Raw genomic sequence first — 27,765 nt, 5'->3', positions numbered from 1 at the left:
TGCTGTGGCAGGCGAGCCACGGATGAAATGGAGGAAGATGGGCACGGATGTTAGCTCAGGGCCAATCTTCCTCCAAGAAAAGAGAAAGAAATAAAATGAAATAAATCATCAGAAACACTCCTTTCCTCATGGTGCTCTCAATTACGAAAAAAGAAAAGAGAACAACTAAATGACTTCTGAAGGATTAAGTCCAATATAAACAATTTAAGAATTTTCATAATCTGACCTAACTTTCCTTGCCACTCTTGTTTCTCATGTCTCCCGTATGTGAAACCATTAACTCAGCCAGAGCACTCTACTCAATGTATCCAAATACACAGAAAAATGAGACTAGATCTCACTATTGCATCATGAAAAATACAAAACCTGAATCAAGGAAAATAACAGACAACAAAAATATTACATTACAGAAAGCAGTGTGGCGACATTATAAGCTTATAATTATAGCGCTTATGGTCCAGATCACTTCTCACGAATACAGCCTTCTCCTTTTGTCTTCTGTCCTTTGCTCTAAGGATCCTATCACCAGGAGCATTCCCCACCGCTCTCTGCCTTCCTAAATCCTGTCTCATCAGGATCCACAACATTAACTGACTAATTTGGAAGAAGTGTGATTAACAGAATTATTCTGGACCTGAAGTCCCTTGTTAACACTACAGCATCAGATTTGATTCTCGATGGACACCAAGTCACTCAAATTCCATCTCAGTTTTTACTCTGTAGATTTGTTCAGTATACGGTTGATTAAAGGACCATTCACCCCAGTTTGGTAGATAATTCAACCAGCCTCCAATCCAAAGTTTGTACAACTTTGATTTGTAGTAATTACCAACAGTAATTACAGAAACAGTTAAAACATTCATTGCTAATATTGTAACTCTTTGGGAACCTGATATAAATGCAGTTTTAAAAGAACAGGATATTTGAAGATAGTAACGTACACCATGATTGACAAGATTTTGTGGTGAGTGTAGTTTATTGTCAGGTATAATTAAAGCTGTAGATACTATTTTGAAAGTACAGACTTTAGGGGGCAAGGGAAGAGAGTTTTTGAAGCAAAGTACAAATTAGGAATAATTACAGTGATGGTTATGGAATATCAACCTCTATTTCATCATGATGAGCTCAGTCTCCTTCAAAATTCAGTTGAGTCCGTGAAAGCATTAGTGTAAGACAAAAGGCAGCTTTGGCAAAAATACCTTTGAAATATTAAGGAGTAGAGTGATTGGCAGTCAGCAAACATAAAAGTGGACGAAAGAGTAAATGTCTTGATCACCTACGGAAATTGTACACTTCAAGTATCTTATTAAAAAACCAGTTTTTCATGTCCAATGTTGAATGCACCTGCAATTGTTGTTTTTAATCTATTTTGATGCCCAAACTGGATATAACTAAATGTTTTATGGGAGTTTATAAAGGTGATGAAATTATAAAGAAAAGTAAGTGAAAGATTATCAGACAGGAGAGTGGAGGCTTCTGGGGTGATATCAACACTGTAGGATTTGACATGAGTGGTGGGTCTGTGGGTGCTCACTTCATTCTCCTTGTTTATGGTTTATGCGTGTTGCTGTTTACAAAGCAGTTGTGTAGAAAATCCGCCGACACTAATACCTTCGACAGTTCATTAGCCCAAGGGTGTCTGTTATGCTTTAACCAGGGCTTTGCTCAGGTGCCCTTTTGCCCACGTGAAGCCAGTTGTGCATTAAGAGATGACACAAACATCTCTTGAAACAAGAGATTTCTTCTTGTTTTCTAGAAGAAATAGCGAAGCTGGTCTAGCGCTTGGTGATATTTCCAAAGAGTCCTTTTGTGAATGGCCGTGAGAAGATGTCCTCCTTCAGCCAAGGATGAAGTCTTATACTTGGTATTATTTAAAGTACCTGATGCCATGCTACACAACTAGTGTGTGTGCATCCATTCGTCTGACAGATATTTATTGACTCACCTACCAGCTGACTCCCTGGGAAGCCAGAGCAGTTTGCCAACTAATATGGTTAATTGGGATTTGATAAGTGCTGTAAAGACACCAGAGATTCAGCAGTTTCTCCCAGCTATCGAACTTATTTTGGCTAATGGATAGCACTCCCACTCCCATTTCAATGTTACAAAGGGATGCTAGAAGAGGATTGACCAGTCAGAAGGTGGAAACTTAATAAAAATTGAGAGTCAGAGATGGGAGGGAATGAAAGCAGCAGAGGAAGAAGGAGGCAGAGACTGGACGGCCAGCAAGGCCTCAGTGCCCTGCACAGTTTAAGCTGAGCCAGATGTTCTTCCTGTTTCCTTGCTTGATCTTTGCTTGATCCTCCCTCTTGCCGACGCCCTCACCTGGAGGAGTCAAGCCCAGCACAGATGCCACTGAGACAGGTCAAAGCCAGGGAAAGGTCCTGGGATCAAAACTTGGCTAAGTATGATCCAAACTTCCAAGCAGTCAGAAGTAGAAAGAGCCGGAAGATAAACCTAACCCATTTTTGAAGGGGTGCCAAAGGTGAAAAGCAGGAAAACCAAAATTACTCATCAAGTCTAAAGGGGGAGCACAGAGCCAGAAGCTGAGAGGAGAAGAGAAGTCAAGCAAGTCAGTGCCAGCCAGGTAAAAACAGAAATAGAGAGTTGGAAAAAAAAAAAAAAGCAAAGCGAAATGAAGGGTCCAAGACAATAATTGGGAGCATTCCTTGGGGTTTGATAATGGATTTTATGTGTTAGCTTAAGTTGAAAGCAAAAGATGTGAGCGGGTACCTTCCTTAGTTGAGAGGGGTCGAGAGGAGAGTAGGGCAATGAAAGTCCTATTAGACAATTTTGCAAGTTCTAATAGCTTTTGACAGGTACAAAGTTGAAATTATTGATCTTAAGATTTATTTGTTACCTTATTTGTGGATTTAAAAAAATGCGTCTGTTTTATATATGCAGTACTGTGAAAAGTGCTTTGAAGAAGTTAAAAGCACTGTCTAAATGTAAGAGAGAATTATGTATGCATGTAGTCCCATTAACCTTGGTAATTGAGACTTAGTTGTAGATTTAAAATTCAATTAGTTTTGATAGAACAGTAGCTCACACTTTTCTACTGGGTAGAGCCAGACAAGGCTTAGAAAACGTGCCTTTGGTAGATTTTATTGTTCAGCCATCAAATCAAGACAAAGCTTACAATCCCTTCAGAGGCTAAAAGGGTGGCAGTAGTGGGGATTTCTCATCAACAAGTAAGAATAGGCAAATGGTCTTAAATGATTGAATTTTCTTGCTTCAAATTTCAGGACAATGAGAATACAGTTTCCTCCGAAAAAATCTTAGGCTGATCTTGGAAGAAAGACCCCCTGGATCATCTAAAAATAAAGTTTTCTATTTAAAGGTTGGTTTTAATGTTCATTATAGCCCTATGTGCTACCAGAAAATGGTTTGCCTTTTTGTTTTAAACATAAGGAATCAATGTAACGCCTTATACCTGATAACGTGTGCTGTTGTATTTGGTCCTCCCTACAGCTCTGTCCATAGATATTATTGTTGCCACTTTATAGATGAAAAAACAGAAGCAAAACCATTAAGTGCCTTCCCCAAGGTCTTAAAAGAAGTCACCAAGAAGGTGGTGTGGCTCAAGTCTCCTGACCCCAGTTTACTATTCCCCACAATAATGTTGAAAAACCACATTGGAACGGGAAGACTCATTCCAAGTACTGCTGTCACACCAGCAAGCTTCAAAGGTCAGGCAGATATTTTACTTTACGGTTAAATTGGCCACGTTTGCTCAGTGTGTACTATATCCCAGGCCCTGTGCTTTGCCCTGGAAGGATTCAGAGAAAGTAAAAGACGGATTAGACTTTCCTGGCTCTTACAAGCTGGTGGGAATGGGAGACACATACATACAAACGTGGAAGGGCAAGGGGGACAGTGCACTAAGAGAGATACAGAGCTCTGTGGGAGCAGGGGAGGAGCAGTCTCTGAACACGTTCCAGGAAAGGGGTCGCCTTCCATGCCAAGATGAACTTTGCATGAATAAAGATTTAAGTGAGGACAGATTGAGAAGAGTGAAGAGGGGAATGGGGTGTCGACCAAATTTCATCCACCTGCAATTTTACCTACTCAAATTTTATCTACCATGGCAAGAAGTTAGTGTCTAATATTTTAAAATTACTTTTAAATACAAGTATTTGCGTATTAGTTATATAAATAGAGGTGTGTACCAGAACAACTATGATAGAAATGGCTCAAGTGGATTCCATGGGGAATGAAACTGGGGGGATAGGAAGGATTGGGGTTTTGAGGTGGGGGAGGGCCTGCCGTGGTTCTTTATAAAGCCTCAGTACTATTTGGTTTTAAAGGCACAAGTATGGATTCCTTAGATAAATATTAATTTTTAAGTGAGCCTTAAAGAATGAGTAAGGTTTCTACAAGGAGAGGGAGGAGGTGGGTATTTCTAGCAGAGAACCCAACATTAACAGAGAGAGGCGGCAGGAGAGCAGAGGGAAGAGCAGGTAACCCATTAGGATGACTGTGGAACACACCTCCCTGCGTGGGGACACATGAGCTGGTGCTTGATTGCAGAAGGCCTTCGATAGAAGGGCACACACAGACACACACACACACACACACATGCACACTCATGTGGTTGTAGGCTGGAAAGCAATAATGTGTAGTGGGCAAAGGGGTGATATGCTCAGAACTGAGCTTTATGTACAGCAGTGCCTCTCACCTTGGAGATTACCTTGCTTGTTAAAATTGCTGGGCCCCACATCAAGGTTTCTTCTTGAGTAGGTCCAGAGTGAGGCCCGAGAATCTGCATTTCTAATAAGTTCCCTGGCAATGCTAATGCTGCTGGTCTGGGAACCACAATTTGAGAAGCAGTAATAGAGTAATCTAGCAACAAGGAGAAGTCGAGACTAGAGTAGTGGGAGAATGAAGGTCAAGGGACTGTTCCACTAGGACAGAGCAGAAGGAATGGGGCCCTGATGGGGAGTGATGGTGAGAAAGTCCAGGACAGCAATCAAGAGAACAGACTGACTGCTTCAAAGGATAGAGGACCATTGGGCCATGTTCTGGGTCACACCAAATCACAAATCACTGTTAAATCTCCAGTGCTTGGGCCAAGTATGCCAAGAAGCACCTGAAATTCATTTTTAAAGCAGCAATCCTGTCTGGAAATTAAGCTGTGAGTTTTACCTTGCTTTCCCTTTCTTCCCCATCTCTAACCTCATTCTAGTGCAATTTAGCTTACAAAAGCATCTTCCAGGGAGAGCGTTCATATCTGCACGTGGTCAGAAAGTGTATCTGTCTGTATATATAAAATAGTATTAAAGTGTGTTTCCTTATTATTTCATTTTAGAACATCCCTGTAGCTAAATGGTTTTCAAAGTAAACATGGAGAACAGAAAGCATCCATCTGTACCTAGTGGGGCAAAAAATGACTGAATTTCCATACCATATGAATACCCCATGAAAACACAGAGGAATCCTTGATCCACCCAACATTCACTGAGTATCTGCCTCGTGGCAAGCACCGCGGATGTGCTTGGATACAAAGATAAATAAAACGTGGGCTCCACTCCCAGCAGTTCAACGTTTAGCAGTCTTTGTCCCACGCTCTTAAATCTTGCTAAGGATTGGGTTTTGTTTGTAATAGAAATTCTAAAGCAGGGACAGAAGAAGTTATCTTTTCTAAATTGCCCACCTCTGTTGTCTAATTATTCCACTGAGGGAAACACTTGGTCCTGAGTTACTTCGCTGAGCTCAGATATGTTTTGCTGACACACAGAGTCTGGGCAGCATCCAGCCCCCCGTTTACTCCCTGGTCTTTAAGTCTAGTAAGTATTTTATCATTTACACCTTTCGATGTCCAAAGAGAGTGCCGCTCGGGGTTTAAAACATGTAATTTTCTTTACTACCTCCCCAAATAACGGGGTCATTTCAGGACCGGGACAGTTTGGCACTGGGACGTGTTTCCCAGAAGTACTAATAGTTCGAGAGGGGAGCAAGCGTCTTCACAGCTGCAGGTCTGGGTGCCGAACTTTCTACTGTCGGTGAGAATCATGTCCCAGTGAAAAGGTAGAAGTGAACCAACCCTCAAAGGGATAAGGTGACAGGGAGTGGTGTTTACTTGAGTCAGAGAGTAACTGAAAATGACTTCTGCAGCTGGAATAAAACAAAGGGTTGAAGGTCAACTTCCTCTTTGATTTTGGCTAGTCAGCAGTTCAAGCAGCCTTTTCAAATGTTTCGTGTCTGCTGACTTGTCCAACTCTATAAAAGACCCCACATCTTGCACCAACCTGTACCTCTTGGGCACTGGAGCGAAACAAAAGGAAAAATGTTCCGTCTTATTAGAATTAATGAAGTCATGCCACTCACATCCGTCCACGTTACTCCACTTTGGCCACCACCACTGTGGTCCATGCTGACATCATTTCTCTCATAGATTACTGCAGTGGCCTTCTCACTGGTCTCTCACATCCTGTTTACCCCATCCAAAGCATTCTTCACGTTAAATCACTGTAATTCGTTAATTCACAGTGTTAATTCACAGTAATCTTTTGGAAACTCAAATAATACAACTAAAATCTGAATACCCTACACATATAAATAAATCCTAACTTAAAAATTTCCCCTGGCTCCCCATTGCTCCAAAGACTTAACTAGTTGATTTGGCCCGGAGAACTCTGCTTAATCTGTGCCCCCCACGCTTTTCCCTCTTCTTGTTGCATCACATTCCTCCCTCCTCACTCTCTCTGCTCTCATCACCCAGATTCCTCTGCCTGGAGCACTTCTCCCTCCCTGCTTTGCCAAGTTGTCTCCTACTCGCCTTTTACCTCTTAAGCCTGATCAGCTCCTGAGGGATGGGTGAGGACGACCCTCTTCTCCTTTGTTAGGCCAAATCCCCATGTTTTAAACTCCCTTGGCACCGACAACCAGCTCATGAACCCTTCATAAAATGTAACATGGGACATTTACACAATCTTGTCTGATTAATTTCTGCCTGATCTCCCCTCTAGACTGTAAGATCCATGAAGGCAGAGACTCTACCTTTTTGCTTACCATTGTATTCCAGAGCCTGGCATAGTGTCTGGCACATGTTAGGTACTAAATAAATTCATTCTGAAGGAAGGAAGAATGCATGAGTGGTAAATTGATACTTCTAAAATAATACAGGAGGCCTAGCATTTTGAATGAGTGCTAATAATGGGTAGCACATATTAAACTTCTAGTGTTAGGTAAACACTGTTCAAAACTCTTTACTCATTCATTCCAGTTCCGAGGACCAACCCTATCAGTACACGTCAGTATCTGCACATAATAGATGGGATCTGAGACTCAGGCTACTTGTGCAAGGCCAGGCAGCCAGTGTAAGGTGAAGCCTTAACAGTTGTCAATATTGTTACTCTATTTATTACTATTCTCACCTTGGTGGACTTGCTAAGAGTGCCATCGTCAAAGGGGGTGGTGCTGGGCAGGCACAGCCCTGCCCCCAGGCCTCTGAGTGCCTTCTAAGGCTGGGCCTGGCATGAGAGTTTGGGGGCCCAGGGGCTGTGAGGGCCTGCCCACCGTAATGGAAATGGCAGATGGAGGAAAGGATCCTTCGGGCAGGGCAGTGGGGAAGGTCACTCAGGCATCCAGAAACCTTCCTCAGAGCCTGTCTTTGAATTAGATCTCAACTCATATCTTCCAGAAGCCTGAGGGGAGACGTCTGGCCATGTTGCTGGTGGCTTCACCCTCAGGAAGCCAAACAGGCTCTCAGAGTCTCTCAGGCCCTGCCCCCGGATGTGGCCCCGCCCCAGAGCATGCTGGGCAGGACCTCCCCGTAGATCCCTCCCATTGCCAATGTATTCCTGCAGGGGACTCTGAGCTCTGCTTGGTGTTTCCAGCTGTGATGAGGTAAATGTAGTCTTGGTCCTCTGGAAAAGTAGATAATTAAGGCAGATAGCCCACACATGTGAAAGTGTTGTGACTTGGAAAGGGCGGGCAGATCCCAGGTTGGGAGGATTAAGGAAAGCATTGAGGGAAACCTTTCAGTATGGTGGGAAGGAAGGAGGAGAGAAGAGATGGAGGATCTCATTTTGGTTTTGGTTTGGTTTTGTTTTGAAGTTTTTATGCAGAAAAGTTCCCATCTGATGACTTCTCTGTTTCCCTCTGGTGGTCCAGCACATATGATCAGTGAGCGAGGAGTGTGGACAAGGTGTAGGAAAGTGGAATTGTTTTGAGAACTTAGGCAAGAGAGTTGACTGAGAAAACAATCACAGAAGCTCCCCCGAGACAGGGCCTCTGTTTGTTGCCTCCACTGGGTGTCCCAAGTGCTTGGAAGAGCGTCTGGCACATGGTAACACAGGAGGAATGACTGGATTCTGAGGCAGTGGTGGAGCTGAGCAACAGATGTAGAACAGAAGTTTATGGGGCACAAAGACACTTGTGTGATTTTATCCAAGAGGAAGCAGGCCCTTATTTGAAGGCAGTGCTAAAACAGGCAGAGTTGGATTTTGCTAGACAGGACGAATGAAAGAAGGGGGTAGGCTGTTTAGAGCAGAGCAGTATATTTAGGTTTAGGATTAAGTGATGCCCCATGAAGTTTTCCTTGGAGAGGGAGGAAATGAAGACAAAGGTTGTCAGGTGAGCAGGGGAAAGTATAGAGCGGCTTGTAGTTCCTGAATAGGTTGAGGAATTAGCACGCTGAGGGCATAAGCTGAGAGGATAAAGGGTGGAATGTCAGACTGTATTTTTTCAGAACACACAAGTGTTGCTGGTGATAAGTTCTAGGCTATGGCCATAACTGAACTGGAATGAAGGTAAAGGACTCTAAGATGAGAAGGAGCAGACAGTGAGAGGTCAGATCATTGGATGGTCTATCCACATGGATGTTGGGGCCTCTGATTCCTTCCACTTTGAGTTCCTTTCCTGTCCTCCACAGAATTGGCATTTCCTCTAACTCTAAGCTTCAGTCCATGGCATGACTCTGGACAAGAAGGCAGAAATGGGGTGGTGAGAGAGAGGGCTGAAGTAGACATCCGTTTTGTTTTTGTTTTTATTTTGACACTCAGCATTCACTCACCTTCTAAGAATAGTCCTTCTTTTGCCCTCTGGGGATCTAACCCCGTTGTCAGTTTCAGTCCATGTCAAGTGGAGTTGTTTATCTCTAACGCTCTTACTTTAAAGGAGGGCATTGAACTCAGGCTTGGCCAAAAAGATTGGTGCATGCTTTTGGCAACAGTGATTGGTCAGGGATGGGCATGTGACCCAACTGGAGACAATAAGGCACAGTGGGACTTTTGAAGGGACTAGTGGGGGAAACAACCCATTTTTAGCTGCGCTTTTAGTTTGGAAGATGTAGCTACGAACTTGCCAGACAGACTTACAAGGTAGCCAGTCCAGAATCTAGAGCAGAGAAATGGATAGAAACTGAAACTTGATGACATCAGCTGAGCCCCAGTATGAATCCTCCTGCCTGAGGGCAGCCTTACTCCCAGACATTTTTCAGGTGCCTGAGTCAACAGATCCTGTTTTTGAAGTCAGTTGAATTGTGCTTGCCATCATTTACATCCAAAGAATCCCTCACAGCGTAAGGGGGCTCTCCATCCCTGGCTCCCTCTTCTGTGCTAGCACTCTGAATATAGATTACCTTCTCTGTCCTTCAGGTCGTGCCCTTCTATAAAAGAGGGTAAAGAAACCTACTTCAAAGCATGGTAAAGTTTAAATGGGATAATATACATAAAAAGCATAAATTTGTTTCACAACATTGAAGTACAATAAGCAGTATTTCATTTTTCTAAATTAAATTAAATCTGGCTCAAAGACCCCATTTTAAAGGGTAGGAAGATATACAATATTAGTCATTAATGGGAGCTTTTTGCCTATTTAGTTAAGTATTCACCATCAAATATGTAGGTAAGAGCCTGTGACCTTGAGTCCATCTTGGTTGCCCCTGGGATTTTCATTGCCCAAGCCCTTCGGGCCCATTGAAAGGCAAGTGGCTGCACAGACTCTCTGCTAAGTGTGAGCAATGCCGTGTCTTGCGACAGCTCTCAAGATGATGGGGCTTGATGATTAGTCATCTCAGCATCATCACTTCGTCCCTTAAAACATTGTGCTGTCTCGTAGAGGACTTCCACACAGAACCCATCCACCTAAGGGGCTCGTCTCTACATCCTGGTTCTCAGGGTCTTGGAGCCACTGCTACCTTCAGGCAACTCTCCTTCTCTCGCCCCAGCCCTTGTGTCAACCCCTATCTCCTCTCTCCTTGGAGCAGCCAGCTAAAGTCTCCTCCCACATGAGGGTCTGGACAGGACTGTACAACAGGTATCTCACAACTTCTGTTTGGGTTCAGGAAACATGAAAGCCACTAATAACTCCTGAACCCAGAAGCCCAGAACTTCCTGTAAGACAAATGAGGAAAGGTAACTTTTATTCCTTCTGGAGTCCCCTCAGGAAGAGGGTAGAAACAGCATTATCCTGCTTCAAATGAAGGTTGCCTCAAGCTGGGCAAGAATCCCTGCAAAGGAAAATTACCTACTCTTGTCAGCCCAACCCCCTCCCACAGTGAAGCATTGCTAAACTTGCATAATACTCAGTTCCTTCTCTACCTCCTGGCCCCCATAGAAGGAAGGAACAGACCCCGAGTCTCCTGGGAGAGATAGGGAGGCAGCCTCCACAAATCTCTGAGCTTCCACTTGGCCTCCCTAAGGAAGACCAAACGTGTCCTTCTAACCCCAGGAAAATAGCCTAATTTAGGCTCTGATCCAGGGCCGATGGAAGTTCCAGAGGAAAGGCCTCAAGAGGGACCCCGGGGCCAGCCCCGTGGCCAAGTGGTTAAGTTCGCACGCTCCGCATTGGCGGCCCAGGGTTTCCCTGGTTCGGATCCTGGGTGTGGACATGGCACCGCTCATCAGGCCACGTTGAGGCGGCGTCCCACATGCCACAATTAGAGGGACCCACAACTGAAATATACAACTATGTACTGAGGGGATTTGGGGAGAAAAAAGAGAAAAAAAGAAGAAGAAGATTGGCAACAGTTGTTAGCTCAGGTGCCAATCTTTAAAAAATAAAAGAGAGAGAGAGAGAGAGAGAAGAGCCCCTTCTCATAGCCTGGGCCTCTTCATTGTGGCTGCAGATCAGGGCACAGTTCTGAGTGTTAATCCATGTGAAGGCTGCCTGCAAGAAAGCTGATTCCCTTAGGCAGCACCTGGTACCAGAGAAATTCACAGTGCCTGAAGCTGGGATCTGGGGTTCCCATACCCAAGCCACATCAAGGTACCAGTCAATTCATGCATTTTATTCGCCCTGACGTTAGGTTTGGAGTGTGGGCTTGAGGGTATAAAAATGCAGGTAACCCATTCACATCACATTCTATGTCACTGAAAATTCTTCAGGCACCACAGAATATCATGTAAATGACACCCCCACCCCCACCCCCCAAGCTGCACAGCACTGATCTCTGGGTATAAGCAGCAAGCCCATGAAATCTGTTTCTAGAGAAATTCATCCTCATCTCTCCAGTCACTGTTCAGCTAATACGTTTTCCTTCTTTAGGTAAGAGTCCTGCTTTCCCATAGGAACTGGAATCTGGGAAAAAGGAAAATGGTACTAGAAGCAGAACAAGAGTGTGGGATCACTCCTGGGTGGTACTGTCACCTCATTTGGACAGTTCACTGCCTAGATGTGCTGAGTGTGCAAATTCTGTCTCGTTGCCTCACCCAGTGTATCTCTGAATAGAAGCAAATATCTAGGCACCAGGTATGACTAGTTTTGTGACCCCAGCCAGTAAGTCAGCCCTTTGGAGCCACCACCTCTCCCTTGGTTAGAAGCTCTTTGGCAGTGGGTTCATGGAAGACATCCATGTTCATGGAAAACATCCCGGAATGGGAGCTACATGCTGAATTCCCTAGTACTGATTTTGCCATCGATTGTGTGATTCATTCACTCTGATGTTCAAGCTGTGAGAAGCAAATTTGAAATGACGGATGTGCTATATTAAATATATCAATAAGAGCAGAAGTTAAGCCTTGCAAGCTGTAGGGTTTGCTTCCTCTATAAGCCTGGCTTTCTCTATGGGAACTGAAGGTTGCTTCTTTAGGCCTATAGTCGGGCAGCTAGAGCAGAGTGCAGATACGGTGGCGGAGCGAGGATGAGCCGTCTTGCACCTAATTTTTCCTCCCCTCTAAGTCTGAATACTGGCAGTGGTGAGGCAGGTGGTTCTAAGGGCTCCTTTCACTTTACCATTCATGATGACCTCACACGGCCTTTACCTCCATGCCACCTTTCCCTGCTTCTTTGGATGCTTCAATCTCTTTGATGTTTTTCTTACCAGACGTTACTCTGCTTAGCCATTCAACAGCTTTAGCTTTGATGACGTGGATGTGGATGAGCACAAGGATCCGCTTGGTACCTTTGGTCACTTTTCCTTCGGTGAACTCAGTGGGATGTCCAAGAAGAAAGCCTTGTGTTAGGAAGAGTTCTAAGAAGGTTCCAAAGATCCCTTCTTTTGCTAGTCACACCCTGGTATAAACTGCTCCCCTTGAGTGTAAGCTGGACCTCGTGATTTGCTTCTGACTAATAGAATAAGGGAAAGGTGATGGGACGTCATTTCCCTCATTAGTTTACAAGATTGTAACTTCTGTCCTGCTAGCAGACTCTCTCCTGGCTTTGATGAAGCAAGCTGCCATGTTGGACAGGCCTACATGACAAGGAACTGAAGGTTGCCTCCAGCCAACTCCAGCCAACAGCCATCCAGGAATTGAGGCTCTCAGTCCAACAGGCCTTGAGGAACTGCATCCAGCCAGCAACTATAGAAGTGAGCAAAGAAGTGTGTATTTCCCCAGTCAAGCCTTCAGATGAGACCCCAGCCCCAGCTGACACCTTAATTGCAGCCTGGTGAGAGACCTTGGAGCAGAGAACCCAGGTAGGCCTTGCCTAGATTCCTCACCAACAGAAACTATGAATTAATAAATACTTGGTTTTTTAAGCCACTAACTTTTGGGGTATTTGTTATATAGTAACTAACACACCCCTAAATTACTGTAACCTTGGTGTAAGATGCAGCATGGCTGGGAAGGCAGGCACCAAATGAGAGGACAACCTCCTTGACAACATTCCTGGAGATACTGTCTTCAATCTCGAAGACTATCCCAAGTTCTCTTAGCTGCAGTGGTATCATTGTGCTCCCCCCAGCCCTGATTAGTCTCCAGGAGGTGAGGCCTAGGTAAGGTAGTGCTGGGTGGAGTGGATGGCCAGGATGTGGGGTGTTAATCTGTCTGGAAGGGACATTTTGAGCTCGAAGTGACCCTCAGGGATCATGAGGAGTGATGATAAGGTCATTCTTCCCCTCCTCATTTTTTCCTTCCTTTTCCACTCACTCCACCATTCCTTTTTCCCTACTTCTTGTCTCCTTTTGCCCCAAATTCTGGGTGGCTGCCCGCTGACCATTCCTACAAGTGATAGACAGGTGATCTCTTGGTCTTGCAATAATTCTACCAAGCTGGGCATCCTGAGGAAGTTTCCCTCGGGAGCGGCTCTGCCCATTCCTTGAGGTGTCCTCACATGCAGGGAGACCTCATTGTTGAGCTCAGAATGTGCCTTCCAGACAGATTAACACCCCACATATAACAGATTCTTCGGCGGGACCCACCCAGTTCCTGGACCCTGCCCTGGCCACTCCAGTGTCCACAATCGCAAAACCCATCCATACACACACCTGCACTGACTGCTCACCTGTGAGATACTCAGGAATCAGCAACTTTTTCTAAATGAAGGTAAGTTACCGTTTTCAGGAAAATATTCCTATCTCTGGTCCTTTTCAGAGCTGCGAGTTCTCTCCTCCCTTCTGCTCCAGGAAGGGTAGAGGAAGGGGAAGGGTGGACTGCTCCCCATTTTCGTTAGGGTCAGCTGAGGCGTGGGGACGTGGCCCACCACCCAGACTTCCTGAGGGAGAGAAAGGCTCTTAGGAGCAGGTGACATTCGTTCCTCGCCAAGAGATCCAAGAGTAACATTTCCCCCTGCCACTCACCTCAGGGCCTAAACACCCCCACACTTCCAATTCCAAAACTTTCTGAGGCAACAAGGGGAAATTATGGCTGTATCCTTCCAGAGGAACGCATCCCACCCTGCCGCTGTGTATAGTTCAGGATAGTGTGGGAGCAGATGGAAAGACAGGTTGAGCCACGTTCTGGACTTGAAAGGTTTTTCTCATTTTGAAAAGGCCCGGAATTTTTAGAGTAAACTTTTTGTACTTTTTATGAAAAAGTAAAGTGTTTTAAGTACAGGATATCTGAGTAAGGTCAAATACAGGACCCAAGATAAAACTGAGAAAGCCACTGTCAGCCCCCTACAAGGGACTGGTCATCTTGCAGAAACCAAAAGAGGAAATCAGTCAGAGCTGACTTCCCTCCTTCCTTTCCTTGAGCATAAGCCCTGGGAACCCCAAACCCACTCCCCCAAAGCACCACACAGAGAACACTACTCTCTCTTAGCAGAAACATTTATTGAGGATGATCAGTATCCTTGGTTGTGCTAACCATGGTTCTCATCAGAGGATGTGTTCTCTTGAAAACTGCAATGCTTTCTCAACAAGGACTGAATGATTTCTTTGGGGACATTTTTCCTCCCTGGAAGTGTTGGAGAAGCATTTCCTGTTTGAATACAAGAGTCAGATCTCTGAACACAGTGCTTTCATTAGAGGTGAGGGTGGCCGGAGGGACGTGGCATACATCATGCATGCAGGTGGGTCTTGGATGGGGCACAGACTCCCTGTAGGGTGGGGAAGGGGGTTGACTCTGGCATAAATGCTGGTTCTTGAAGGCCACAACTTTCCAGGGCTGTCTGATCCTGTCTCTTTTCTGTCTAATCCTTGTACGAAAACTCTTGTCAGGAGGGACAGCATCTTGGCTGCAGGACGTGGTCCTTGCCCCTTCCCCTGGCTGTGGGTCAGAGAGAGCCCCGTAGTTGGAGGGATGTCCCTCGTCAGGCTCTACCTGGGCCTGCAGTTCCCCCTTCTGCTGACTTAACTCTGCAGCCTCAGGTTCGTACCTACATGCCAGTTTCTCCTCTAGGAGCTTCCCGATGGCTGCCATGAGCTCATGAGCTTCAGGAGGCCCACAGCTCACGAGAGCTGCACTTTGAGCTGGGTCTCGGAGCGGTGCAAAGGTTGACGTGAACTTGGCTTTTTGCTGGGGACTTTCCTGCCCTGTGATTTTTTTCTTGGAATTAATCCACTGAAAAAACTGCCTCATTTTTTTTCTGAAGTAACTTTCAGGAGGGAACTGTTCATTCTGTGACAGATACGGGGAAGTGCCCTCTAATTCTCTGTCCTCGATAGAGTGGCTCTTCTTTCTGGCTTTAGACGTCCCAACTCCTGAATCCTCGCTTCCACATTCTCCTGCTTTGGAATCCAGAGGTCTCACTGTTTTTGCAGCTGGTGGGAGATTCCGATCCTGGCATTTCCATGAGACATGCTTAGAGGCCCTGGGTTCCCGCCAATCCCCATTGTCCTCCAAGTGGACTTGCAGCACCTGGGAAGCTCCCATGTCCCCACTGGACACGCTCTGGGACTGAGTCAGTGAGGAGTCGGAAGGCAAGCTGTCTGAAGTAAGGGATATGTCAGCGGGAGAGCCTTTAGGCTGGCTATGTTCCTTGCTGTTCAATTGAAACTTCCACTCAGTAAGGAGCTGTATTTTAATGTCTGATGGTTTGGTATCTTGGGGAACTGGTATTTTTGGTGAGGGACATTCACTGGTCAGGGTAGTTTCTACTTTGCTCATATTGATATTTACCATTTGGGAGCTTCCCAACTTGTTGGTTGTCAAGATGTCACAAGATTGTGATGTAAGAGTGCACAGCTCCTCAGCCTTGAATATCTCCCTGAAGTTCATGGTGGACGTGGAAAAATGTTTTAAATTCTTCTCCACCATCTTTTGTCCCTGAATCATGTCCTCTCTATCACTGGAACTCACATTCTCATCCCTTGGCACATGTCCAGCCCCGGCTTGCCTTGTGGGCACCTCTCGGCTGCATCTGTTATTGTCTAGTGCAGTCTTCCTCTGACTCACTTTGTCTGTAAAGCTGTGTGTGAGGATCTCTGAAGTCTGTCTGCCATGCTCGATTGCCTGGATGTCCTTGGCAAGCTCCTGGTCGATAGAGTGGGATGGTTTTAGGGCCCCCTGTCCTTCGTTGCCCACAGATGAGGTAGCAGGGAGTGGAAGATCCAGGATGGGGACTGAATTCATTGTTTTCACCTTATTTCCCTGAAAACTTTTAGAGCTTCCCTCAAGGGGCTTGGAAACCTCAGCGTTGGAATCCACCCCAGAAATATAGGTGGCTGAGGAGAGAAGTCAAATTGGGGAAGAGGACATGTTTTGGCTTCTCTCAACCTATAGGATTTTATGGATTCAAGAACTTTGAGGGGTAGGCCCCACCTCTGACTCACGCGAAATCTTATAATATGGGCTTCTAGCACCTGTCGGGTGTTGGGATCCACAAAAGAAAGCTCTGGAGTGGTCATCTGGGGGTGGACCCCACCTACTGTAATGTTTTTCAAATGTCTGTTTTCCATCTTGTTCTGGGAACTCCCAGAAGGAGAGGATGGGTTGTCCTCAGCCAGCCATGAATGACACACCCTTAGAGGGATCCTCCCCACAGTGATCTGCCAAAACTTCTGGCTTAGATGTAATCTAAGAATGGTTTTCATTTCATTCTGGTCTGTGTCCTTCCTTGAGACATTTAAGAGTTCATTCCCTGAGTAATTCCTTGAGTGACACACACAGCTACTTTTTGTCTCTGAGGCAGCCCTCAGACTCTTTAGTAGGTAGCATTCTGAGACCCTTTGAGGACTATCTTCTGGGCTCTTCTCTAGGATATATCCAAGATTCCTCTTCATGTCCTGCCTCAGTTGAAACTTTGTTGAGATCGTCTCATGGAAGCTTCCTGGGAAACTCAATTCAGTCTCTGCTAGATCCTTGCTACTCTGGCCCTGAAGCTGACGGAGCTGTGAGTGACCATGTCTGCCTTTTTGCCGAGATGTTTCTGTGCATTTACACAGAGACTCTAGATTCCTACTGGCATGGAGGCAGCAGTGTGAGAATAGCCTCCTTGAAATGTGGAGCTCCATTTTATCCTGGGGTTCACTGGTGATATGAAAATGGCCAGGAAGGACAGAGACTGGTACATAGGCATGGGAGGACTCGCTGACCAGAGGAGGGGTGAGAGCTTGAGGACAAATGGCTTCTTGAGATTTTTGGAATGCAGGGACTAAACCCCACAGACTTTCTTGTTGCTTCTGCAACATGTGCCATTTGAGGTGTTGATTTTCATTTGAGCTATGAGAGTCTGACTGAATCTGGGATCTATGGAAAGACACTCCATGGTCCCTAATCTGGGATGGAGAAGAAGATGGTAGGATTGAGAGTGGGGATTGAAGGTGGGCATGGGGCTGGACCTGAGTGAAAGGTGGGGGCTGGGATTGGGGGTTGGTCTGAGAGAAGGGTTGCGGATGTACATCGGGGAGGGGAGGAGGGTGAGAATGGGGAAGTGGTGGAGAGTCTTGATCCCACATCTTGACTGCAGAAGCATTACAGATTCTATTGAATAAGACAAAATGAGACCCTAGTGGGGCACTACTACTAGAAACCAGGAGAGTGGCCACCAGGGACTCACTGTGCAGAGAGGGAAGACCCCAAAAGAGCTGGGTATATTTCTGCTGCAAGTTTTCTCCCAAAGTCTTGACATACAGTAGCTGTTGACAAATGCTCAGCTGCTCTGGTTTGCCTGTGATGTCCCAGCCAGTTTTGGGGGCTGTGGTGTCTTGTACGTCAAGTGGCTGCAATGAATTCCCTGAAGACATCCGTTGGTTTTCTGAGCACATTTGTTTTGAAAATAGTCCTTCCTCCTTTTCTTTCTTCTCTAAAATCTGGAAATCCATTCTCTTTTTTATTTGTCTTGCCAAGAATGCCTGGCCGTTAAGGCCAAGGAAAGAATGGCTGCTGGCCTCCATGTGATTGGTAGCAGAGTCTCCCCAGAGATAGGTCTCTGGTAGACGGAGGGAAACCTGCTCTCGTTGAAAATGAGAGTGTGATAATGTGGGGAGGAACATGTTCTTGGCAGGAGCCTGACAACAAGAGAATTCTGAAATGGACAGACTTGAATGGCCAGTGCCTCTGACTGTTGGGACATAAGTGGACAACCCACCAGGGCTATCTGGAGATGAGTTCTCTGGAACAGACTTCAATAAGATGGAAACCGATTTAGATCGAGTCACGGTTAAAGGGTGGTCTGTCGGTGGTGAGACAGACAGGCTTGGTGGTGCGTGATGACAAGCTATTGAATCATTGGGATTGATTATCTGGGACAAATTTGGTAAGGCGTTAATATCTTGGGAAAGGGTGCGGTCAAGAGAGAAGATCGTATTCAGAGACAGAGTGGCCTCTGGTTGGAGAATAGGACCCGTTGCCTGGGTGTCATGTGGTGGGGAGGGGGAAGGGCAAGGGGTTGGAGTGGGGAATGGTCTGCTGGGAATTTGGACTCCAAGGGAGGAAAAGGCTCTGGTGGCATAGAGTGACCCAGTGGTGAGGGTGAAAGAAAGTCAGCTAAGGGTGTCGGGTTAGGTGAGAGGACGGAGGGGGGCGGTGGGGAAGGGTCAGGTGGAGAGGTTGGTGTTAGGTCTCCTGGAGGGACTTCTGAGAAGGCAGAGGACAGAGTGAATGATGACTCAGTCCCAGAAGCTGTGGAAGCCAGAGAGGACACAGAGGCGGTATCATCTTCCAGGTCCTCCAGGAACAGCAGCCGATTGATCTCAGCAGTTGTGCTATTACACACCTCACAGGAGGGGTCTGGACATAGCAGTTGACGAAAGCAGATGGTATCGCGATGCTGGCCCCGGGAACTGAAGGAGACAGGAGATACATAGCGGCAGCCAGGACCAGGACAAATATATGGGGCCCTGGCAGGTCTGACAGAGGTAGGGGCACCCATTGCATACTGTCCTTTCACATCCCCCCACTTCCTTGAGCTCACAATCTATGTTGTTTCCTTCTCCCCAAGACTTTCACAATCTGGATTTCAAAATCTGAGGATTTTCCCTCCCTTATCAATCTCACGTTTCACTGAGGCCCTAGAAATTCTTAGACACTGCTAAGAAGCGGGATACAGGAAAGAAGGATTGTGTTTAGTCACCTTTGCAGCAGAGAAAGCACCTTCTTTGCCTCCTCTGCTTCGCTCTGGCAAGCTCTCCAACCTGGGAAACCAGGAAAGTGATGAAGACAGAAGCAAAGAGATCTTTTAGGAGGCAGAGCAGAATGTTCTTTATGGTACCCTTGGTAGATTGGACTTGGAGAGCTCCAAGAATTAGGATTCAAGATCGCACGGTTAATGATAATAATAAAGCTCACGTGTGTATGTTGCTTTATCATTCACAAAGGGCTTTCATTCATATATGTATGTCATCCCATGTGAGGCTCAAAAACACCATGTGAGGAACATAGGTCACTGGTTACTTCAAGGAAGAATCTGATCATCCAGGAAGTCAAAGTACTTTCACAAGGTCAGGAGACAGAAGTTCTGACTCTTGACATCTCATATGGCCACTTATTGGGCAACGCCCATTGCCCAGGTCCATCACTGCTTCATGCCCAGATGTGGGCAGAGCAGGAATCTGAGAAATGTTTCAGGTTCTGACTGCTTTCCCATGAGCCTCTCCTCTGAGGGCTCTGTTTTCTGAGAGGGACTGTATCTAGCGACTGACATCCTCAGAGACCATGGACCTGAGACCTCATGGAGAGGACAGGAAGGGTCACCCTTGGAGAGCTCAGGTGGGATAGGTAGAACCTTACCACTTGATGTTCCACCTTTTCTTCTCCTCTTGGCTCTGCCCTGACACTGAGAACAAAAAGAAAAGAATGAGGGGCTGGGAGTCATTGGTCTCACTTCTCTGTTTAGGAAAGCCAGATATTTGCTATCCAAGAATAGTATGACTTTATTTTAATTCCTATAATTTTGCGTTCCTTCCTTTTATTAATTTTTAAAGGTGATAAAATACTTTCAGTTTTTCCTTCTTTGAAAACCTCGAAGGAGGATTTTTGGCTATGAGGTCCACACTTGATATTCTCAGTCAGAAGTCCTCTGCTCAAGGAGGGCATAGACTCTGAGGCCCACAGTCACATCTGTGCTTCCTCAGATAGGCCCCTGTATCCTGGGACAGAGCTCTTGCTCCGGCATCTGCTCAGAGACTCAGCTCTGTTCTCCTGATCTGCCCAACATGAAAGAAGGCTTGGCAAGGGGCACCTGACATGGCAAGATGACTCATGATCAAGTGCTGGGAACGGTGTTCTCCTACCCAGATCTGAAACGCTAAATAACTGAATCAAGGACTACAGAATCCCTGTTTGGGATTTTATTTGGGAACCTACCCAGATAGTCTGTGAGCTTTAAATGGAATCCTTAGTCCTCCCTGAAGCCCTAGTTCTGCCTGTTCTCTTCCCCTAAGAGAGCAATGGTCTGTCCTCTCCTCAGACTTCCCATTTTAGGTGTCTCTCTGGCCCAGCCAAACTCATTTAAAAATGTGAGAAAGGGAACAGGAAAATAAAGAATTATTCTTTGAGGAGTGACTTTTGGTTCCAGCTCCAACACTTAAAGAGCTTGGGAGTCTTCACTATGGTCTTTAGAAGAAGCAAAAGCTGAGAAAACTGAAAATCAATGGCTTTTCTTGAAGTCACCAGAGAATTGAGGTTGCAGGGCAAACTGCTACCCAAAATCTTCAGAGAGGGTGAATGCAGAGAATCACAGTTAAGATTAGCTTACCTGGAGCAGAAGCCACTAGAGCCATAAACTGGTAGAAACACGTAAAAGACACTGACAAACTGCTGAGGATGCATGTGGGCTAGCATGAAAGTGAGAAACTCCTGGAGGACCATTTAAGGGGAGGCCCCACCTACTCGTGAGTTTTACTTCCAGGAACCCTACTGAGTTCTCACAGTGAAGAACCATGAAGAAACTCTGATGTTTCTGGCACGGGATGGTGGGGGAGAAAGGTTACCATTTTGAAAGGATTTTGAAATATCCCCTGAGTGTGCTCTGTAATAGAAGCCTCCTCAGCAGGGGAAAAGACTACCAAGCCTTATCCCACGTGGGTGAAGGGCAATTACCCAACTGCAGCCCCCTGTAGACTTCCTGTCTCATCTAAAGAGTTCAAAGAAAAGAAAAAAAAAAGCTTAGAAACACTTGTGAACGTCACAACCCAGGGACACAGGCCCACTAAAAGATTTAATTATATCCCCTCCCTTAACACCTTCCCACCGCGTCCCCAGGGCTGCAGTATAGTGATGGGATCATAGCTGAAAGAGTCGCAAGGCATAGGCTCTGTTTAAGGAGGAGATTTAGGGGAACCTAAAGACACAAGAAACACAAAAACAAGGACACTAGAGGAAATTGAAGCCTCTGACATGCACAGCTACGGTAAATATTAAACACAGCCCAACACCTAGCCAGATGAGCATAGAACTTCACACTAAAGGTTTATTTATTTCAGTTCCTATTTCCTAATACAGCATGTCTGGCTTTCAACCAAAAATTACAAGGCATGCTAAAAGGCAAGAACAAACAGTCTAAACAGACCAAGCAAGCATCAGATCCACATTCACATTGACACAGGTTTTGGAATTATGACACATAGAATCCAAAATAACCATGATTAGTATGTTAAGGGCTCTGATGGAAAAAATAGATGGCACACAAGAACAGATGAGGAATGTCAACAGACAGAGGGAAATTCTAAGAAAGAATCAAAAGGGAATGTGAGAAACCAAAAACACTGTACAAGAAATGGAGAAGGCCTGTGATTGGCTCATCTGTAGATTGCATACGGCCAAGGAAGGAATATGTGAGTTTGAATATATGTCAATAGAAACTTTGCAAACTGAAATGCACAGAGAAAAAGAAAACAAATTTTAATGCCCAGAATATCCAAGAACTGTGAGACAGTTTCAAAATATGTAGCATGTGTAATTGGCGTACCAGAAGGAGAAAAGAGAAAGAACAGAGTAGAAAAATATTTGAAGTAATAATGGCCAAGGATTTTCCAAAATTAATGACAGGTTAACCATAGATTGTAGAAGCTCAGAAAAGACCCCAACAAGATAAATACTAAAAAAGTCTAGACTTGGACATATCGTCTTCAAACTGTAGGAAACCAAAAGATAAATCTTGAAAGAATCCAGAGGAAAGTAAACACCCTACATCTAGAGGAAGAAGGATGAGAGTTGTGGGATTCTCATCATAAACCATGCAAGCAAGAAGAGAGTGGAGTGAAATATTCAAAGTGTTGAAAGAAGAAAAAACACCACCCACCTAGAATTTTATATCTAGTGAGATTATCATTCAAAAGTGAAGGAGAAATAAAACCTTTCTCAGACAAACAAAAACTGAGGGAATTCATCAGCAGCAGACCTGCTCTGCAATAAAGATCTTTTAAAAGTTCCTCAGGGAGAAGGAAAATGATAACTTGGATCTTCATTAAAAAGAGGAAGAGAAGGAATAAATTAAGGTAAAATGAAACTTTTGTTTTTCTTATTCTCAATTGAGCTAATAATAATAATAGTGACAATGTATTGGGTTATTATAGTATATGGATAAGTGAAAGGAATGAAAACAATGTTACAGAGGACTTACATTAGTTATAAACGTATATTACAAACTCTACAGCAACCACTGAAATTTTTTTTAAAGAACAATTGATATAGTAAGAGATGAGAGAAAATGGAATCATATAAAATGCTTGTCTAAAACCAGAAAATGCAGAAAAAGAGAAGAAAAAAGAAGAGATATAATGAATAGTAAACAGTTATAGACATTGTAGATATGAGTCCTACCGTATTTTTAAAAAATCACTAAATATAAATGGTGTAAATTCAATTAAAAAACAGAGACTGTCAGTGGATAAAAAAAAAAAAGACCCAATTAAATGTTGTATACAAAATGCCCACTTTAAAAATAAAGATACAGATAGATTACAGATAAAGACAGAGAAAAATGTACCATGCTAACACTAACCAAAAGAAAACAGGAGTAACTATATTAATTTCAGACAAAACAGACTTCAGAACAAGGAAAACTATCAGGGATGAAGAGGGGTATTACATAACCACAAAGGGTCCGTGCTCCAACAAGACACACAGTCCTCAACAGGTATACATCTAACAACGTAATGTCAAAATATGAGGCAAAAACTGGTAGAACTGCAAAGAGCAATAGTTGAATCCGTTGTTATGTTTGGAGATTTAACCCTCTCTCTCAGAAATGGACAGATTCAGCAGGCAGAAAATCAGTATAGATGCAGTTGACCTGAACAGCACCATCAGTCAACGTGATCTAATTGACATTTTGTAGAGTACTTCATCCGATAATACACATTCTTCTCAAACTCTCATGGAACATTCACCAAGATAGACCACGTTCTTGGCCACAAAACACACTTTAACAAAAATAAATAGAGATTGCACAAAGTATGTTTTCAGACCATAATGGAATTAAACTAGGAATCAATTACAGAAGGATAGCTGGAAATCCTAAAATGTTTGGAGATTAAACAACACGCTACTAAACACATTGGTCAAGGAAGAAGTCTCAAAGTATTTTAAACTAAATGAAAATTAAAATAGAACTTATTAGAATTTATAAGGTATAGCAAAAGCAGTACTTAGGGGGAAATTGATAGCATTGAATGCATCTATTTGAAAAGAAAGATTTGATATTTCTGAGGGACCTGATTTACTTACCTGATTGATGTCCCTCTCTTTCCGAAATTTTGGGAAACATGGACTCCTCTTTAGGTAGCAGAGTGACAGAAGAAGGAGCCCCACCCCACACAGGAAGGCAGGGATGGGAATACCTAGGAACTCAAGCTGGAGCTCAGCCATGGTGCATTAACATTCCTCAGACAAAGAGGGTGATCTGCATCACCAGAAGTACACTGCCACCTCAGGCAGCTGGGCATTAAGAGTGCACATTCTAGACTGGAGTTCCAGGCCCACATCACAGAGCTTTAGCATAGACACCAAAGGTTCTTGAAGGTCGGGGAGGGGGAAACACAGAAGTGATGAACCCACAACCCTTCCCCCACCATCCAGGCCAGCAAATCAGTCCACCCCTCTGAGGCCCTTTAGATACTTCCAACTTACCTTCCAACTCCACATATTCACCATAGCATATATTTCACCTTGGTGAAATTTTCTATTTATTCTGTTACCCAGCTATTACCTAAGAGCCTTTTATTGCTTGGTGATCTCCTTTTGGACCCCCACGTCATCTTTGAAAGTCAGTCCTGTGCCCAGGGATTTACATCCCCAAGATCTACTCGGCCTTCAACTAAACCTTCCCCTCATACATAATGTGTTTTTACCTGTATGAAACCACAAATACACTCAGCAGCAGCCCCACCTCCCATTATCTCCTCAAAAGAATCCACTATCACCAAAAAGCATGAGAGAACAGAGTAGCCTGTATCAACCAACAGAAAGCCTGAGAAAGAGGGCCACAAGGGCGTGGCACATCCGTGGACCCAGGGCAAACAACTTGAAAATGCTTGGTAGTTCTTCTTTTCCCCGAATCCCTCTTAGGCTAGTCAGCCTCTAAAGGTTCTCAAATCTGGGCCCCTCCACCCATACGGTGTCTCGCCCTGCTGCTCCCTCTTTTTCTCTGCCAAATCCCCTCCTCCCAGCAAAATTTTAAACTTTTCCATTATTTTACAGAGCAGTTGTGCTGGACCATGACCTGCAGGGTCAAACTCCTCTTGATTTAGGGACTAGGCTTCTCTTTAGCATAACTTCTAGTGAGCACAGTTGTAATCATATTTTTGACAGTACCTTTAGATTTTTTTTGAATCACACCTATGGTTACTTCTTCCATGAAAGGTTTTATGATTTTTTCCCCATCTACTTTCTATCTTTTCCCCAAAATTCCCATTGACATCTCTGTACCTTTTTAAACAATAATGTCATTTTTGTTGATGGTGTATATATATTTATTTCATCTCCCCCCACACTAGCTAGTCATTTAATAGTTATAACTTTTACAGCTTCATTGTTTAGTGCTAAACTGCTGGAATGAAGCCCTGTGTCGTGTCCTCCCTTTGCCTGCCCGCATTCCCTCGCTGAGTCTGATGAATCTATCTGGGCCGCAGACACCCAATCCTTTCCCTCCCATGTGAGAGGGTTTACCAGTAATGACAGCTCCTTTCTCTCCCTGTCTTCTCCCTCATCCACAGCTTCACCATCATCTCTACCCAAAAGGAAGGTACACTTCAAGCCCACCCCTCTCATGTACCCTCCCTCGACTGCAGGAGGTCTCTGTTCAGACAAATCCCTCTATGTATCTTTGCTTCTCTGGCATTGTTTTTTTTATAGCAAGTCTGGTCCTGACTGCCCCTAAGGTCCCCAGGACTCATGATTGTAAAATCATCCTTTAAAGTCTGAGCAAGATAAGCTCCACCAACAATAGTTTCAGGTGGGGCCGGCCCCATGGTCGAGTGGTTAAGTTTGCACACTCCGCTTTGGTGGCCCAGCGTTTCGCTGGTTTGGATCCTGGGCGCGGACATGGCACATTCATGGACATGTGTGTGTGTGTGTGTGTGTGTGTGTGTGTGTGCTGATATAGAGAGAAAGGGGAGGGAGGGAGCGGAGACAGAGACCAAGTGGAGAGATATCGAAAATGGGTCAAAATACTAACGGGTACACCTGGATAAAGGGTAGATGGTTGTTTACCATCCATGCAACTTTTCCACAAGTTTATCTTTAAATAAATACATTTTAAAAATGGACCATTGGCTGTTGTCCCAAATTTTGCCTAACCTTTGAGATTTCTGGCTTTGATTCCCGCAGCTGCCATCGCTAGCGTACCCAGACCCCAGAAGTGTGCAATGGTGACTTTAAAACAGTTGTCACAGGTTCTGTCCCAGGCAAGAAACCCTGGATCCTCTTTGCACATTTAAAGTGTGCTAACATTTCAACAGGGTTTCACAAAATACTGGAAAAGAGCATCTCCCCCAAAATTTTTTTTCAAAAAAATTATACATAATATAAAACAAAAACCAAAGGAAAGAACAAAATAGTCAACATGTGTACAGCATGAAACCCTTAATTTCTTCCTTCTCTGGTGCCACTGGGTCGTCCGTCTTCTGGGGTTTTGTGGTGTGAGTTGGTTTGCCGGCACTTGCCTCTGCTCTGCTAGTCAGTTACTGTAACTCCTGCACCGGATTTCCGTCTTCAAAAAACGTGTTGACATCTTTTGTCATATCTTCTCCCCTTCTTGTCATCCTCAAGGGCCTTATTCTTTTTAAATCCTTTACTTGTTTTAGCAGCTTTATTGAAATATAGTTCACCTACTATACAACTTACCCATTTAAAGTGCATAATTCCATGATTTTTAGTACATTCACAGGTGGGTAACCATCACCACAGTCAATTTTAAAACATTTTCATGACTTCAAAAAGAAACTTCATAACCTTTAGCTGTCATGCCCCTGTCCTCTCATCCCCCCAGCCCTAAGCAACCACTAGTCTACTTCCTCTCGCTCTAGATTTCCCTGTTCTGGACATTTCGTATGAATGGAATCATATGAGGTTGTGACTGGCCTCTTTCACTTCTGCGTAATGTTGTCAGGGTTTGTGCATATTGTAGCATGTATCAGTACTTTTTATTGACAAAAAATATTACATTGTGTGGAGATACCGTAATTTATTTACCCATTCGTCAGTTGATGGACGTTTAGGTTGTTTCCGTCTTTTGACCGTTATGAATAATACTGCTATGGACATTTGTGTACAAGTTTTTGTGTGGACATACGTTTTCATTTCTCTTGAGTGTATAGCTAGAAGTGGAATTTCTAGGTAATATGGTAATTCTGTGTTTAACTTTTGAGGAATTGCCAGACGGTTTTCCAAAACAGCTGCACCATTTTTCATACCGACTAGCAGCATAGAAGGGTTTCAGTTTCTCGGCCTTCTAACACTTGCTATTATCTAACTTTTTGATTCTAGCCATCCTGTGTGTGCAGTGCTATCTCACAGTGGTTTTGATTTGCATTTCCCTGATGACTAATGATGTGGAGCATCTTTTCATGTAATATTTTACTTTTGGGGAAGGAGAGGAGATAAAAAAGTGTTTGATCTCCTGTGTTTAACTCATCATACAGTAGCTCGTTTTAAATGTATTACAGGAAAAAAACTTTCTTCTAAACCTTTGAAAACACTTGCATGGTGATGTGAAGTCCTTATCACATGTACAGTTTTCTCCTTCTGTGCTCTCTACGTGCTGCAGTCACTGTGTGACTGAGGGACCGCAACACCGTGCACTGCATTTGCTTAGGAAGATTCCTTTCTGCGTGGGGTGGAGAGAGGAGTTAACTCAGTGACTTCTCAGGCTTGACTACAGGGCTGAGCAGAACTGATGGCCAGAGCATCTGAAGCTCAGTGCGTTTCCTCCCCATGGCTCTGTCCATCTGTTTTGGGTCAGTGAGCTCCACAGGTAGTAAATGTCAAAGAAACGTGAGAGCTGTGACATGGGCACAAAGCATACACCTGAGAGACGGATGGCAGGATGTTCCCATGGGCTTTTGCCCCTTAACCATAGTGTAGGAGACGGGCCGTATCACACGTGCCAGATGATGACTGTGAAAGTGGGGTAAGGGGTACATGGGAAGTTCCACTGCTCTTGTGCATTTTTAAACATTTCTGTAATAGAAAGCTTAAAATAATGAAAGAAGCTGGGTGCCTCCTAAAGAGAGGGAGGGGACGAGAGGATACCTGGCAAGGGGGCTCAGTCCGTCAAGAC

At 44.6% G+C, this 27,765-nt stretch overlaps 1 long non-coding RNA gene across 20 annotated transcripts in view; it reads left to right on the top strand.

The window, feature by feature from the left end:
* Positions 1–27,765, top strand: part of LOC139041699 (uncharacterized) — a 114,983-nt gene that overhangs the window by 14,746 nt on the left and 72,472 nt on the right. For 14 of the 20 annotated variants that reach the window (XR_011497400.1, XR_011497398.1, XR_011497393.1 and 11 more), the window contains 2 exons: positions 3,246–3,340; positions 12,590–12,859. This is a non-coding gene — a long non-coding RNA (uncharacterized lncRNA). Of the gene's footprint in view, positions 1–3,245; positions 3,341–3,471; positions 3,690–12,586; positions 12,860–13,566; positions 13,710–27,765 lie in introns of all 20 variants that reach the window. The other 6 variants (XR_011497396.1, XR_011497394.1, XR_011497382.1 and 3 more) reach the window with 4 other exon arrangements.

This window comes from Equus asinus, chromosome 23 (genome assembly GCF_041296235.1).
Source record: "Equus asinus isolate D_3611 breed Donkey chromosome 23, EquAss-T2T_v2, whole genome shotgun sequence".
Classification (NCBI taxonomy): domain Eukaryota; kingdom Metazoa; phylum Chordata; class Mammalia; order Perissodactyla; family Equidae; genus Equus; species Equus asinus.
The sequence above is the reverse complement of the archived record's forward strand: the minus strand, read 5'-3'. Positions and strand labels throughout refer to the sequence as shown.